Source organism: Chiloscyllium plagiosum, chromosome 16 (genome assembly GCF_004010195.1).
Source record: "Chiloscyllium plagiosum isolate BGI_BamShark_2017 chromosome 16, ASM401019v2, whole genome shotgun sequence".
Classification (NCBI taxonomy): domain Eukaryota; kingdom Metazoa; phylum Chordata; class Chondrichthyes; order Orectolobiformes; family Hemiscylliidae; genus Chiloscyllium; species Chiloscyllium plagiosum.
In genome coordinates, this window is record NC_057725.1 from 22,708,044 (window position 1) to 22,720,794 (window position 12,751).

Below are 12,751 nucleotides of genomic sequence, written 5' to 3' on the forward strand. Positions count from 1 at the left end.
ATTAATGACTTGGAAGAGGGAGTCGAAGGGTGGGTCAGTAAATTTGCAGACGGTACGAAGATTGGTGGAGTTGTGGATAGTGAGGAGGGCTGTTGTCGGCTGCCTAGGGATTTAGGTATGATGCAGAGCTGGGCTGAGGAGTGGCAGATGGAATTCAACCTTGTCAAGTGTGAGGTTGTCCATTTTGGAAGGACAAATAAGAATGTGGAATACAGCGTTAACGGTAGGGTTCTTAGTAAGGTGGAGGAGCAGAGGGATCTTGGGGTATGTTCCTAGATGTTTGAAAGTTGCCACTCAGGTGGATAGAGCTTGTAAGGAGGCCTATGGTGTATTAGCGTTCATTAGCAGAGGGATTGAATTCAAGAGTCGTGAGGTGATGTTGCAACTGTACAGGACCTTGGAAAGGCCAGATTTGGAGTACTGTGTGCAGTTCTGGTTGCCTCACTTTAGGAAAGATGTGGAAGCTTTGGAAAGGGTGCAAAGGAGATTTACCAGGATGTTGCCTGGAATGGAGAATAGGTCGTAAGAGGATAGGTTGAAAGTGCTAGCCTTTTCTCATTGGAACGGCGAAGGATGAGGGGTGACTTGATAGAGGTTTATAAGATGATCAGGGGAAGAGATAGAGTAGACAGTCAAAGACTTTTTCCCCGGGTACAACAGTGTGTTACAAGGGGACATAAATTTAAGGTGAAGGATGGAAGGTACGGGGGGGGTGTCAGCGGTAGGTTCTTTACCCAGAGAGTGGTGGGGACATGGAATGCGCTGCCTGTGGGAGTGGCAAAGTCAGAATCATTGGTGACCTTTAAGCAGCAATTGGATAGGTACATGAATAGGTGCTGAAGCTAGGACAAATGTTCGGCACAACATCATGGGCTGAAGGGCCTGTTCTGTGCTGTATTGTTCTATGTTCTATCTCTGTTCTAACTTGCACTAATATAGTGCCCTTCATGACCTTAGTATTTCCTGAAGTTTTAAAAGCTAATTGAATATTGTCACAACTGTATATTGGACATGTGGTAGACATTTTTGCACATCAAGCTTCCACAGACAATAAGGTGATGGTGATCAGATTTAAAACAAATACTGGCTGAGGGATAAATACTGCCAGCAATGTCAGGGAGAGCACTCCAGGTTTTTTTTTCCAAAATAGTGGCAACGCAATTTTTTACATCTGCCCAAGATAGAGACAGAGGCTAAAGTTTAATAACTCTTCCTCAGTGTTGCTCTGGGTCAGTAAGCCTGAACTTGTTGAACAGCGAAATCAAAATTCTGTAGATGTTGGAAATCTGAAGTAAAGATATTGGAAATGTCCAGCAAGTTTGATAACATCTGTTGTTATCTTTCTGAATCCCACAGAGTCTACGTTTCAGGTCAATGACTTTTTATCAGAACTTGAAATAATTAGAATTGTAACAGACTTTGTGTAAGTACAAATGCAGCAAAAGGGATAGGGGAAGAAACACCGTCTGTGACACGGTGGAAGACAAGAGAGATTAAATGTTGAAAGAAATAATGGCATAGACAAAGGGTAAAAGTAAACTTTTAAAAAGTGATAACTCTTATGATGTAAAATTATTAAACTCAGCTTTGAGCTGAGGGCTGTAAAAAGACTAAATGAAAAAGCAGTTGCTGTTTCTTCAGCTACCCTCCCCTTTCAGAATTCTAAAAGGGACCATTCCCTCAACAGCATCCTCATCCATCCCCCTATCATCCCAAAAAGCACCTTTCCTTTATCACATTAGCACAACTCTGACCTTTTATCTCCTTTCCTACCATTCATGATCCCAAACACCTCTTCCACATGAAATAACAATTCATCTAATTTATTTCACTTCAATAATATATTCCTCACAACACAGTCTTCACTTTACTGGGGAGACCAAATAGATCACATGTCCGCTATGTAGAACGCCACTGTTTAGTCCACAAGCAAACCTCCTAACCTTTTGGTTGCCAGTCATTTTAATTTTTCCAAATCATTCTGACCTAAGCCACCAACTATATACTTATGAAGCAGAATCCAAGCTCAAGGAACAGCACTGTTGTTTTTAGTTAGGAACTTTATGGCCTTCCAAATACTACATTCACTTCAACTATTGCATATTATAATCACTATGGCCATTTTCTCAGATAGCAGCAGTTGGTGGTTCTGCTCTCTCCTCCTGCCTGCCCCACATACCAATATCCAATGACTTAGATGTGGTGGTGTACCCATCCATCGACTGCCCTTTTTCCCTCGTATATGATAGCCAACCAGTGATTGGAAGGTGCTGTCAAAGCATGCCTGGTGAGTTATTTCAACTTATCTTGTAAATGGTACAGATTTCTTCTACTGTATACTGATGGTGAAGAAAGTGAATACTGTATACAAGATGACGGATGGGGGAAGGTTGTGTTGTGGATGATGTTGACTTTTTATTTAAATATTGGAGCTGCAGTAATCCAACCCAGTGAGAATTATTCCATCACACTTATGATTTGTGCATTATAGATGTTGGACAAGCTTTGGGAAAATCAAGACATGAGTTATTTGCTGTGCAATTCCCAGCCTCTTGACCTGCTCATGCAGTCATAACATTTACATAACTGTTCCAATTACATTTCTGATTAACGACAACCCCAGAATGTGGACCAGTTAACATATCCTTTTTTTCCCTTGCATTATCATGCCTGTTGTCAATTAAACACATCTCTTTGTTCTCCCATCAAATTTTCCTGCCTCTGTATGAATTTATTCTGTTTTGGGAAAAAAAATCTATTTGATTGGAAATGTTTACTCTCTCCGCATATGCTGCTTGAAGTGCTGAACATATCCTGAATATTCTTTTGTCTTCAAGTTCCTGGTGTGGCAGCTATTAATAAAAAATGCCAGAAATGCACAAATGTGCAAAGATGAGAAAAGTCAAATTACCTTTCATGCTTTAACAAAATCTATTTCAAAACAGGGCAAAAAATATTAATTTTGATAATTGTTTCGTGATCAACTTATGAAAGAAAAAAGGAAAAGCAAATAAAGAACTGTATTTACATGGTAATTTCTATGATCTCAGGTCATGTCAGTACACTTAACAGCCAATTAAGGATTTTAGAAATCTGGTCTCTATTGTAATGTATGGCACACTACAAGGTATAAATGACCAGTTGATCAGTTTTATGTGATGTTGAGAGATAGATATTGTCCAATGCATCAAGGATAACTCCCTTGCTCTTCCTCAAAAGAGGGTGAATGGTCACCATAATCACATTAGTAATACAAACATTACCTTTTCTTTGTGTCTTTGGAGTATGACTGGATTGTGCTTCTGACATGTCAGGAAACTGTGCCATTCCATTAGAAAAAATAGACAGCTGAGTGATAAGCATGAGCAAATGGATCATGATTGTACTCCTGCAAACAGAAGGAACTGCATTAACAGTAAAACTTGATTGACAATGTTAAAAAAAATTCCTCTGATATATTTCAATGTCACATTTCCATTGTACTCAGGACAAGAGTAACCAGATAGAAATGTTAAAACTTTACAGGAATAAGAGTAAGCTATTCTGCTTGTGATTACTTGATCATTCAATTACATTTTATAATATTCATTCAGAGGATGAGGGCATCACTGTCTAGGCTAGCAGTTATTGCCCATCCTTAATTAAGAAGGAAGTTGAGAGTCAACCACATTGCTGTTGGTCTGCAGTTATATGTAGGCCAGACCAGATAAGGTTGGTAAGTTTCCTTCCCAAAAGGATTGTCAGCATGATAAAAGGATTTGACATAATAAGTTCAGAGGAACTATTTTCTCTCCTCAGAAAAGTACATTGCGATAGCTAAATGTTTAAAACAAAATGTAGTTCTAGACCAATTAGGAGTAAAATCAGAAAATTGTCCTTGGTTCCCAGCAACAAATCATGGGACATTTTAATAAATGAAAAGGCTATGTGTTATCAAATCATAATCATTGCACAGATCGAGGTCATTCATTGTGTTGTGTTTGCAGCAACTTTTTGAAAGAGTTATTCAAGTAATTCCACTCCTTTGCGCTCTCAGCATGTCTTTACATTTATTTTTTTCCCTTTTCAATGCATATTCAATTCCCTCCCAGCAAAATCAAAGGATTTTTAAAAGGACATGTGTAACTTCTAACAATGAAAATAAATTTTAAAGCTGTGATAAAGTAAACACACATATTGTGCAGTATGAAATTATGGCACTATCCATCTACATAAGTTCACAGCAAAGCTTTTACATCAAGCTGCTCCTGACACTGATGGCTCCTTATTACAGTGGTAGCATTCTTTGGGAGAACACCAATTTATTATGCATGTCATTCTATTTACACAATTTGCACTGTCTTGCAGTTTCAATTCTTCAATGGATCTACATGTTAATTACATATTGGTGTGTTTTCCTCCATGGTCTAATCAATCCTTAATGTGGTGAACACTTACTTCATGGCTGTTTGAGAGCCAACCGTGCACTGAGTTTTTCAACATTACAACAATAATTAGGTTTCAAAAAAATTTTATCAGTAAAGCTCTTTGGGCCTCCTGAGCTGGGGAAAACCCCCAAATGTAAGATGTGTTTTTTAATTTAAATATATCCATGATGACATCCAGAGAAAGTGGTATTGTGCGAACAAGTAATAAAGGCGGGTTCAGTCTTAATTCCCCTTCTCACTTCATTGCTTTGCCTTATTTATGGGGGTGGATAGGTGAAAAAGTTAGCAGCTTTCTTTTTTTTGCTGAAGACTTCAATGTAGTTAGGTTTGCAACAATTGAAGGAAAGAGCTACAATGTCTAACAACTAAACAATGATCTTGGCTCTTCACTGAACATTAATTTTGCAGGTCTAAACAACAGAACTGAATGTTAAGGACCCTTTTTTCCCCCAGATCGGATTGTGGTAACGGTAAGGTTGAGAAGGGTGCGTACAGCTAATGGGGGAAAAATTCTAGCCTACAGGAAACCTTTGGCGATAAAATCATGGATTAGGACAAAAGAAAGCTTATTCTTGTGTATGCAAATAATGCTTACAACTATGAGAACGAGTAGTGTAAATGCAGTCTGAACCCAGAATCAGAATGTGACCTTACTGAGGAACAAAGCAGAAATAGACCCTCCAGTGCAATAAAATCTCCGTCCACTTAATTTGAAAAGTCACTTCGTGCGTTAATGTCGGCTCGACATTCCAGGGTATAAAAGTGAAACCGAAATCAGTTTTCTAGACTGCAAGTGCATTCTCAAATTCCCTTTCAGACTTTTCACTAAATCATTCCTACCATTTCTCGAGAGTATCGGCACGCTCTAAAATTACCATCTTTCACTTCCATCGAAATTTGAGTCATTAAGGAATCCAGGAAAACTACAGCATGGATGTACGCCATTTCCATTCTACATTGCGTAGCGGAGGGAAAGGGGCACCTCATTGACGGAGATAGCAGTAATTTTCGGGCCTCTCAGAAGCAATTGTTTGCAATGCCTAGACACAACACGTTTCAAAATAAAAACTGGTCAGAAAACGCGCGATGGGCATTTCCCGAGTTCCTGTCTCTCTTCGCTCTCTTGAATGAGGCGTTGGAAAATGCGACACACACTTTCCCACTCTCATCCCACCCAGGCAAATCTCCACACTCACCTGATCAATGAAGCCCAAGGTAAAGGGGGAGTGAGAGAAGTTCAAAGCTGACAGACAGCAGCTGATTAATTAGAGTATCGTTCCGTGATAATTTGCAATCGGGTAGCTCCGGTTTGTTTGGGAGACAGAACCAAAGCGTAGAGCCTTCAAACTAAGCGCGTCGAACACATTCGGTGAAGACTGATGGACTGACACATCTTCGACCACTGACCAGTAAGCGGCGCTGGTTCTCTGTCCCCTGTTGAGATATAATGTAGCCAGCACCGATTGGTTTGTTTTTGTTCCAATATAAGGTATCCAACACTCGTCCACGCACTGCGCATGTGCGATGCATCATAGGTTATAGCGTTTGGACAAAAGTAGTATCTGCTGACAAAAATACATTTTAGAAAAGGTGGATTAACTTCAAGTTTAAAACGCTATTTCCACCTCTAGCTATCACCATTGTTAACAGCTAACCCGAGAATGCAACTTTTAAAAAAAGGGTTTTGTGATTTACACATGAAAGAAGTGAAACTATCACTGTATTATAACAGATGAAAGGCTTAACAATCAATTTTTCAATGTATAATTTCAGTTACATCACACTGCAAATTTTTGCTATAAATTCTGTGTTACGATCGAGCCCTCCACAATCACCTGATGAAGGAGCATCGCTCCGAAAGCTAGTGTGCTTCCAATTAAACCTGTTGGACTATAACCTGGTGTTGTGATTTTTAACAAAGCTTTGTAGCTCGGGTGCCAGTTGCCGTGGTTGTGGGTATGTTTGCTGAGCTGTGAAGTTCATTTGCAGACATTTCATCTCTTGTCTAGGTGACATCTTCAGTGTTTAGGAGCCTCCCATGAAGCGCTGCTGTACTGTGTCTTCTGGAATTTATTTGGTTACATTCCAGCTGCTTCTGGTTGCCAGTTCTGGTAGTACGTTGTAGTGGCTGATATATTGGGTCAAGGTCTATGTGTTTGTTGATAGAGTGTGTGGATGAGTTCCATGCTTCTAAAAATTCTTTGGCTGTCCTCTGTTTAGCTTTTCCTATGATTATTGTGTTGTCCCAGTCGAATTTGTGGTCCTTGTCATCTGTGTGTATGGCTACTAGGGAGGCAGGTGATTGTGATGTTTAGTGGCTAGCTAGTGTTCATAGATGCAGGTTGCAAATTTGTCCCATATAGTGTTTTGTGCAGTTTTTGCATGGAATCTTGTAAATGACATTAGACTTGCACATGATGGGTATCGGGTCTTTTGTCCTGGTGAGTTGTTGTCTGAGCATGGCTGTTGGTTTATAGGCTGTCATGAATCTGAATGGTCAGAGAAGTCTGGCTGTTAGCTCCAAGTTTTTTTTATATAAGATAGCATGGCTAGTGTGTTGGGTCGTGGTATGTCCTCCTCATGTTGTTTGTCCACTAGGCATCTGCAGATGAAGTTGCGGGGATATCATTCTTGGTGAAGACTCCGTAGAGGTCTTCTTCTCTACTGGAACCGGCAACCGGAAGCAGCAGGAACAGAACCAAAATAAATTCTAGAAGATGCAGTTCAGCAGCACTTCACAGGAGACTCCAAAGCACTGAAGACGTCAACTAGACAAGGGACAAAATGTCTGTAAATCAACTTCCCAGTTCGGCAAACATCCCCAAAACCACGGCAAGTTTCTGTTCTGAACCTACTTTAAAACGTATCTCTTACTTTATATTTCCTGTTCTCATGCTTCCTACTAAGATGAATTACTTTACAGTCACTGCAACAAATTTCATCTTCCAAATTTCTTGCCCTTTTCACCAAACTGTCTGTGACACCCTGAAGTCTGTAATTATCCCCAGTTAACTAATTTTCCAACTCTTGCATCATCTGCAAACTTTGAAATTATAGCTTATAAAGCCAAGTTCAAGTCAAGTCAAGGAGTATCATGAATATAAATATATTTTAAATAATTTTATATAGAGAGAGAACAAAGAAATTTTACAGCCCAGGACTAGGGCCTTTGGCCCTCCAAGCCTGAGCTGATCCAAATCCACTGTCTAAATCTGTCGCCCAATTCCTAAGCATCTGTACCCCTCTGTCTCCACCTACTCATGCATCTATCCAGACACATCTTAAATGAATCTACCATGCCTGCCTCTAATATCTCTGCTGGAAATGCGTTCCAGGCATCTACCACCCTCAGTGTAAAGTACTTGCCGCGTGTATCCCCCTTAAACTTTTCATCTCTCATCTTGAAAGCATGACCTCTCGTTATTGAATCCTTCACCCTAGGGGGAAAAAAAGCTTATCTCTATTCACCCTGTCTATACCCTTCATGATTTTGTAGACCTCAGTCAGGTCCCCCCTCAATCTCCTTTTTTTTTAATGAAAACAATCCCAACCTACTCAACCTCTCTTCATAGCTAGCACCTTCCATATCAGGCAACATCCTTGTAAATCTTCCCTGCACCATCTCCAAAGCATCCACATTCTTTTGGTAATGTGGCGACATATATATATATATATATAAGAACTGTGAATGCTGGAGATCTGAAACTAAAATGGCATGCTGGAAAAATTCAGCAAGTCTAGTAGAATCAGTGGTGATAAAAAATAGAGTAAATGTTTCAACAAAATTGAAAGGAACTGGGAAATGATGGTATTTATGCTGATGACAGCTGGTGGGGAAAGGAGTGAGTCAAATTGTTGGAGATCATACCCAAAGGGATATAATAAAAAGGAGAAGCAAAGGGATTGCTGATGAAAAACTGGAGAAGATAAATGCAGAATGGGTGCTAATGGGAAGTGTGATTTCTGTGTGGGAGAACAGAACCTGAGGCTGTTGGGGTGGGTTACAAATATGAAGGAAGGTGTCTATACTCAATTGTTAAATTCAATGTTGAGTTCTGAGGACTGTTAGGTACCTTGGCAAAGATAACATTTTGTTTCTCCAGCTTGCATTGAGATTTGCTGCAGCACTGCAATAGATCTGAGACAGAAATATTGGAATGTGAACACAGTGGTGTGTTGAAGTGGCAGGCAATTGGAAGCTTGGGGTCAGTTTTACAGACAGAGCAAAAGTGTTTGGCAAAGTGGTGACCTAGTTTGCTTTTCATCTCCCCACATTGTTAACAGCAAGTACAGTACACCAAACTGAATGAAGTGCAAGTAAATCACTGCTACATCTGGAAGGTACACTTCTCCATGCTTAAAAGTCAACAAATCCAACATTACACTGTCTTTTCTGTAGCCATTCCTGCATCTGCACTTCATTTGCCCATATAATCCAATTGATTTTAATTTGGAGAAAAAGTTGATGATTTATTACAGAATTATGCTTTATTAAATGCCTTTTGAAAATCTATATAAAATCAACTACACCACACTCTTCATTACTTCATTAAGGAGTCCACTCAAGCTAATCAAACCTGATTTGCCTTTTAACAAAATCATGTTGACTTTAATGTATTAGGCATTTATTTTACAAGAGTGTCCCAGGTTGTTGTCCCTGAAATTTTCCCCAACAACTACTTTAGGCTAACTGATTATTTTTTTTAAAAGGTTATAACATTTGCAATCTTCTCAGTACACAGCAGTATGGTTAGGAAGTTCCAGGATATTGACTTTTCTGTTTTGAATATTGCCAAGTTGATACATAAGTTCTTTAACATATGATTTGGAAATATTAAAAAAAACTTTGGTTTTTACATAATATCTTTGTCATTTAAATTCATCATCCACTATTAGATTCCCCTTTTTAGGCTCAAGTGGTTATCCTTTATCCTAAACATTTAAAAAAAATTCCCAATAAATTTTTGTAAAACCTTTAAAAACATATACTATACTTAATCTTTCTGGAATGTTTTATTTATTCATAATAACTTTCTTTTGCATTATTAGCCTCAGATTAGTCATGTTATTTCTTTATAAGTTTCTGTATTATTTTGATATCCCTATTTATCCACCGGGAATTTATCCTTTGACAAGAATATGAGAAAAATATATTTATTTTGCATCTTATCTATCCCATTGCTTTTTGATTCCTGGAGGCATTTTATTTACTAACAGTTTTATGTTGTGTTAACTTGAACACAATTTCTTTTTATCCCACCAAACTTTGCCTTTTTTACGTTTTATACATTTTCCTTTGACTGTTCAGTACACTATACTGGATTAAACTGTTGATATTAGTATTTCTCTGTTAATGATAAAGACAACAAATTACATTTGGGACAGAGTAATCAGGAAGAAATGAGAATCTAGAGGCAAACGGGTGGGGAACTTAACACAGTTGCTGCCACGAGGGAAAGTGCTGGACAAACAATTAGAACTGGAGACTGACATGTTCCCAGGAGTAGATGGCCTACATCCTGGGTCTTAAAAGAAATGGCTGCAGAAATAGTGTTCTGAATTTTACCAAATGTTTTCTGTGTCAATCTTGGTGAGTGCATGAAAGTTGTCTCTCCATGATTCTGAACAAGTTTTCTCACACTGTTCTCTGCAACTTTTCTCATGAACTATGCACCACACCTTTTGGGGCCAAGCTTGCGTTATTTCCCTTTCACTGGCAGCAGAAGAAGTTGCCACCGCCAGACCTCCCAGGAATCCTGGAGCCAGTGCCATTTTTAAAGTCCAGCTTTGCACTTGTCAAGAGTTACTAATCAGGGGCTGCCCTTCACAGCCCACACATTGGGAGAGGAACCAAAAGGAAATATTTCTGACAGCACATAGATGGCAATACTGACACTTCACTGCAAATACAAGTGACATTTGTAAATGTATACATATTTAAGAACCAGACTAAACAGGTAACCCTCCTTTAGTCCCGAAACGTCAATTTTGCTGCTCGTCGGATGCTGCCTGAATTGCTGTGCTCTGCCAGCACCACTGATCCAGACTCTGGTTTCCAGCATCTGCAGTCATTGTTTTTACCTCCTTTAGTACCATCCCATCTTAAATCCTGCATAAGAAATTGCAACTCTTTTTCCAAAGCCAGTGTAGCCTAACATCTTCTCTTGTTCAATGTGGGACCATCACATACCAGAAAGCTTTCAAACAGATGAAAACGTTCACACAGCAGCAAAATTGAAGGAAAAAATACACAAGAAAAGCTGCATTTGCTTCTGGAGACAGACAGGGACCACTTTTAGAGCACCAAATATTTACATGTAATTAATTACCATTTCACCCTGCGCATATCTATTGGAACCAGGTGTCAATTAAATTCTGAAAATGTGTTGCTGGAAAAGCGCAGCAGGTCAGGCAGCATCCAAGGAGCAGGAGAATTGATGTTTCAGGCACGAGCCATTCCTGAAGAAGGGCTCATGCCCGAAACGTCGATTCTCCTGCTCCTTGGATGCTGCCTGGCCTGCTGCGCTTTTCCAGCAACACATTTTCAGCTCTGATCTCCAGCATCTGCAGTCCTCACTTTCTCCTAGTCAATTAAATTCTATCTGGTTTGTTGAACCACATTATCATGCTGAAGGGTGGTGTTCCTCATGCTCAATGTCCTCATCTTCCTCTTTGGAAAACTATGGCAGCTTTTCCAACTCTTCAAAGTTCATTAGACCCCCCCCTACCCCCTCTTTACCTGTCCCGTTGTGTGGAGTATAGTATGCTAAAATTATGCAGCACATTCTGCCTGGGATGCACTGCAAGGTTCCATCAGACTGATCCAAGCTAGGGTCCTCACCTTCCGTAGGCATATCATCAGTTTCACACTACCCCTGGTTAAAGAACGAGTAGAATTCTATGGCATAGCCACTCTCAACCTCATTCAGGGGTTTGCATAATAGGATCTTTAGCCATGGTTGCATGAAGGTTTTTTCCCAATAATCATCCTTTTGAGACAAACAACCATTGAAATGAAACTGGAACATAAAAATTCTCAAGGGTGTAAGGCAGCTCCCACGGAACCTCTAAGATGTGGTACCAATAATCACAGGTGACTTGTAGATTGGAATACTTTTCATGAAGTCAGCTGTATTCTGATATCATGCTCTTAACGTGAAGTGGGTGCAATCTATAACACCCTGTACTTTGGGGAAGCCAGCTATGTTGACAAAGCCTACTACACTGATCTCAGCATAGAGATAAAACAGTATGGATATAGATTTACTCGCTGAGCTGGAAGGTTCAGTTTCTAATGTTTCATCACCATACTAGATAACATTATCAGCGAGCCTCTGGATTTTTATTTATGTGTTTATGTGTTTAGGTTTCCTTGAGTTGGTTACATAATTTCCTGTGGTGACATCATTTCATGTTGTGATGTCATTTTCTGTTCTTCTTCGCCAAGCCATAAAAGGCGGGCCATACCACCAGTGCTACATCCAGAGGCTCACTGATGATGTTACCTAGTTTTGTTGTCGAAATGTCTGAAACCGAACTTTCCAGTTCAGCGAGCAAACCTACATCCAGACCCTCAACCTGAGCTACAAATCTTTTCAAAACTTGATAAAACAGTATGATTTGGCACAAACAGCTTTGGTATCAGCCTTCGTAGTTCTAGGGGTCAAGGATTGTGAAGTCCCATATGATGTCCCCACTGGATTCTTGGAAGAAACCAGTCAGTCATGAGATTAACTCATAATGTGAATTAATCCACATTTCTTGGCAGATTCTGAAAATGTTTCATTTGCATACGATGGTCTGTTATCAGATACTACTATTTCAGGAATATTGTGAATTGATTAGTTTTGCTTCAATAATTTTGTGATGCTGGCTATTGTAATACTGGGGAAATTATTTAACTCAATTAATCTTGAGTAATCATCAATAATAGATATAAACTTCCCTTAAAACTCGAAAAAGTCCAATTCTAGTATTTCCTAAGGTCTTGACAGAAATGCAGATTACAATAAAGGTTCTCGCAGTTCTTGACTTTTGCAAGTTCTGCAGTTTGATATCATTTCTTTAATTGACCAACTAATTCCTGACCATTAAAGTGCCTATTGGGAGTTTGCTTGGCTTTTTAATGATCCTGATGCAATATATGGAGAATATCACTTTAGGTAATGTTTTAATTGTATTAAAGATTAACAAATCATCTATAATAAGGAGATGTTTCAGTTGCTGGAAGTATTGTCTCAATATCTCAAATTCTCACTTAGAGTATCATGTACAGTTCCGTGTGCCACATTATAGGAAAGATGTGAAGCATTGGAGAGAGTGCA

At 39.3% G+C, this 12,751-nt stretch overlaps 1 long non-coding RNA gene across 1 annotated transcript in view; it reads right to left on the reverse strand.

Moving 5' to 3' along the window:
* Positions 1-3,339: 3,339 nt before the first annotated feature.
* LOC122557692 overlaps positions 3,340-12,751 on the reverse strand; it is a 49,292-nt gene continuing 39,880 nt past the window's right edge. The window contains exons 2-3 of the long non-coding RNA XR_006313912.1: positions 5,624-5,989; positions 3,340-3,388 (exon numbers count right to left, since the gene is read on the reverse strand). This is a non-coding gene — a long non-coding RNA (uncharacterized LOC122557692). The remainder of the gene's footprint in view (positions 3,389-5,623; positions 5,990-12,751) is intronic.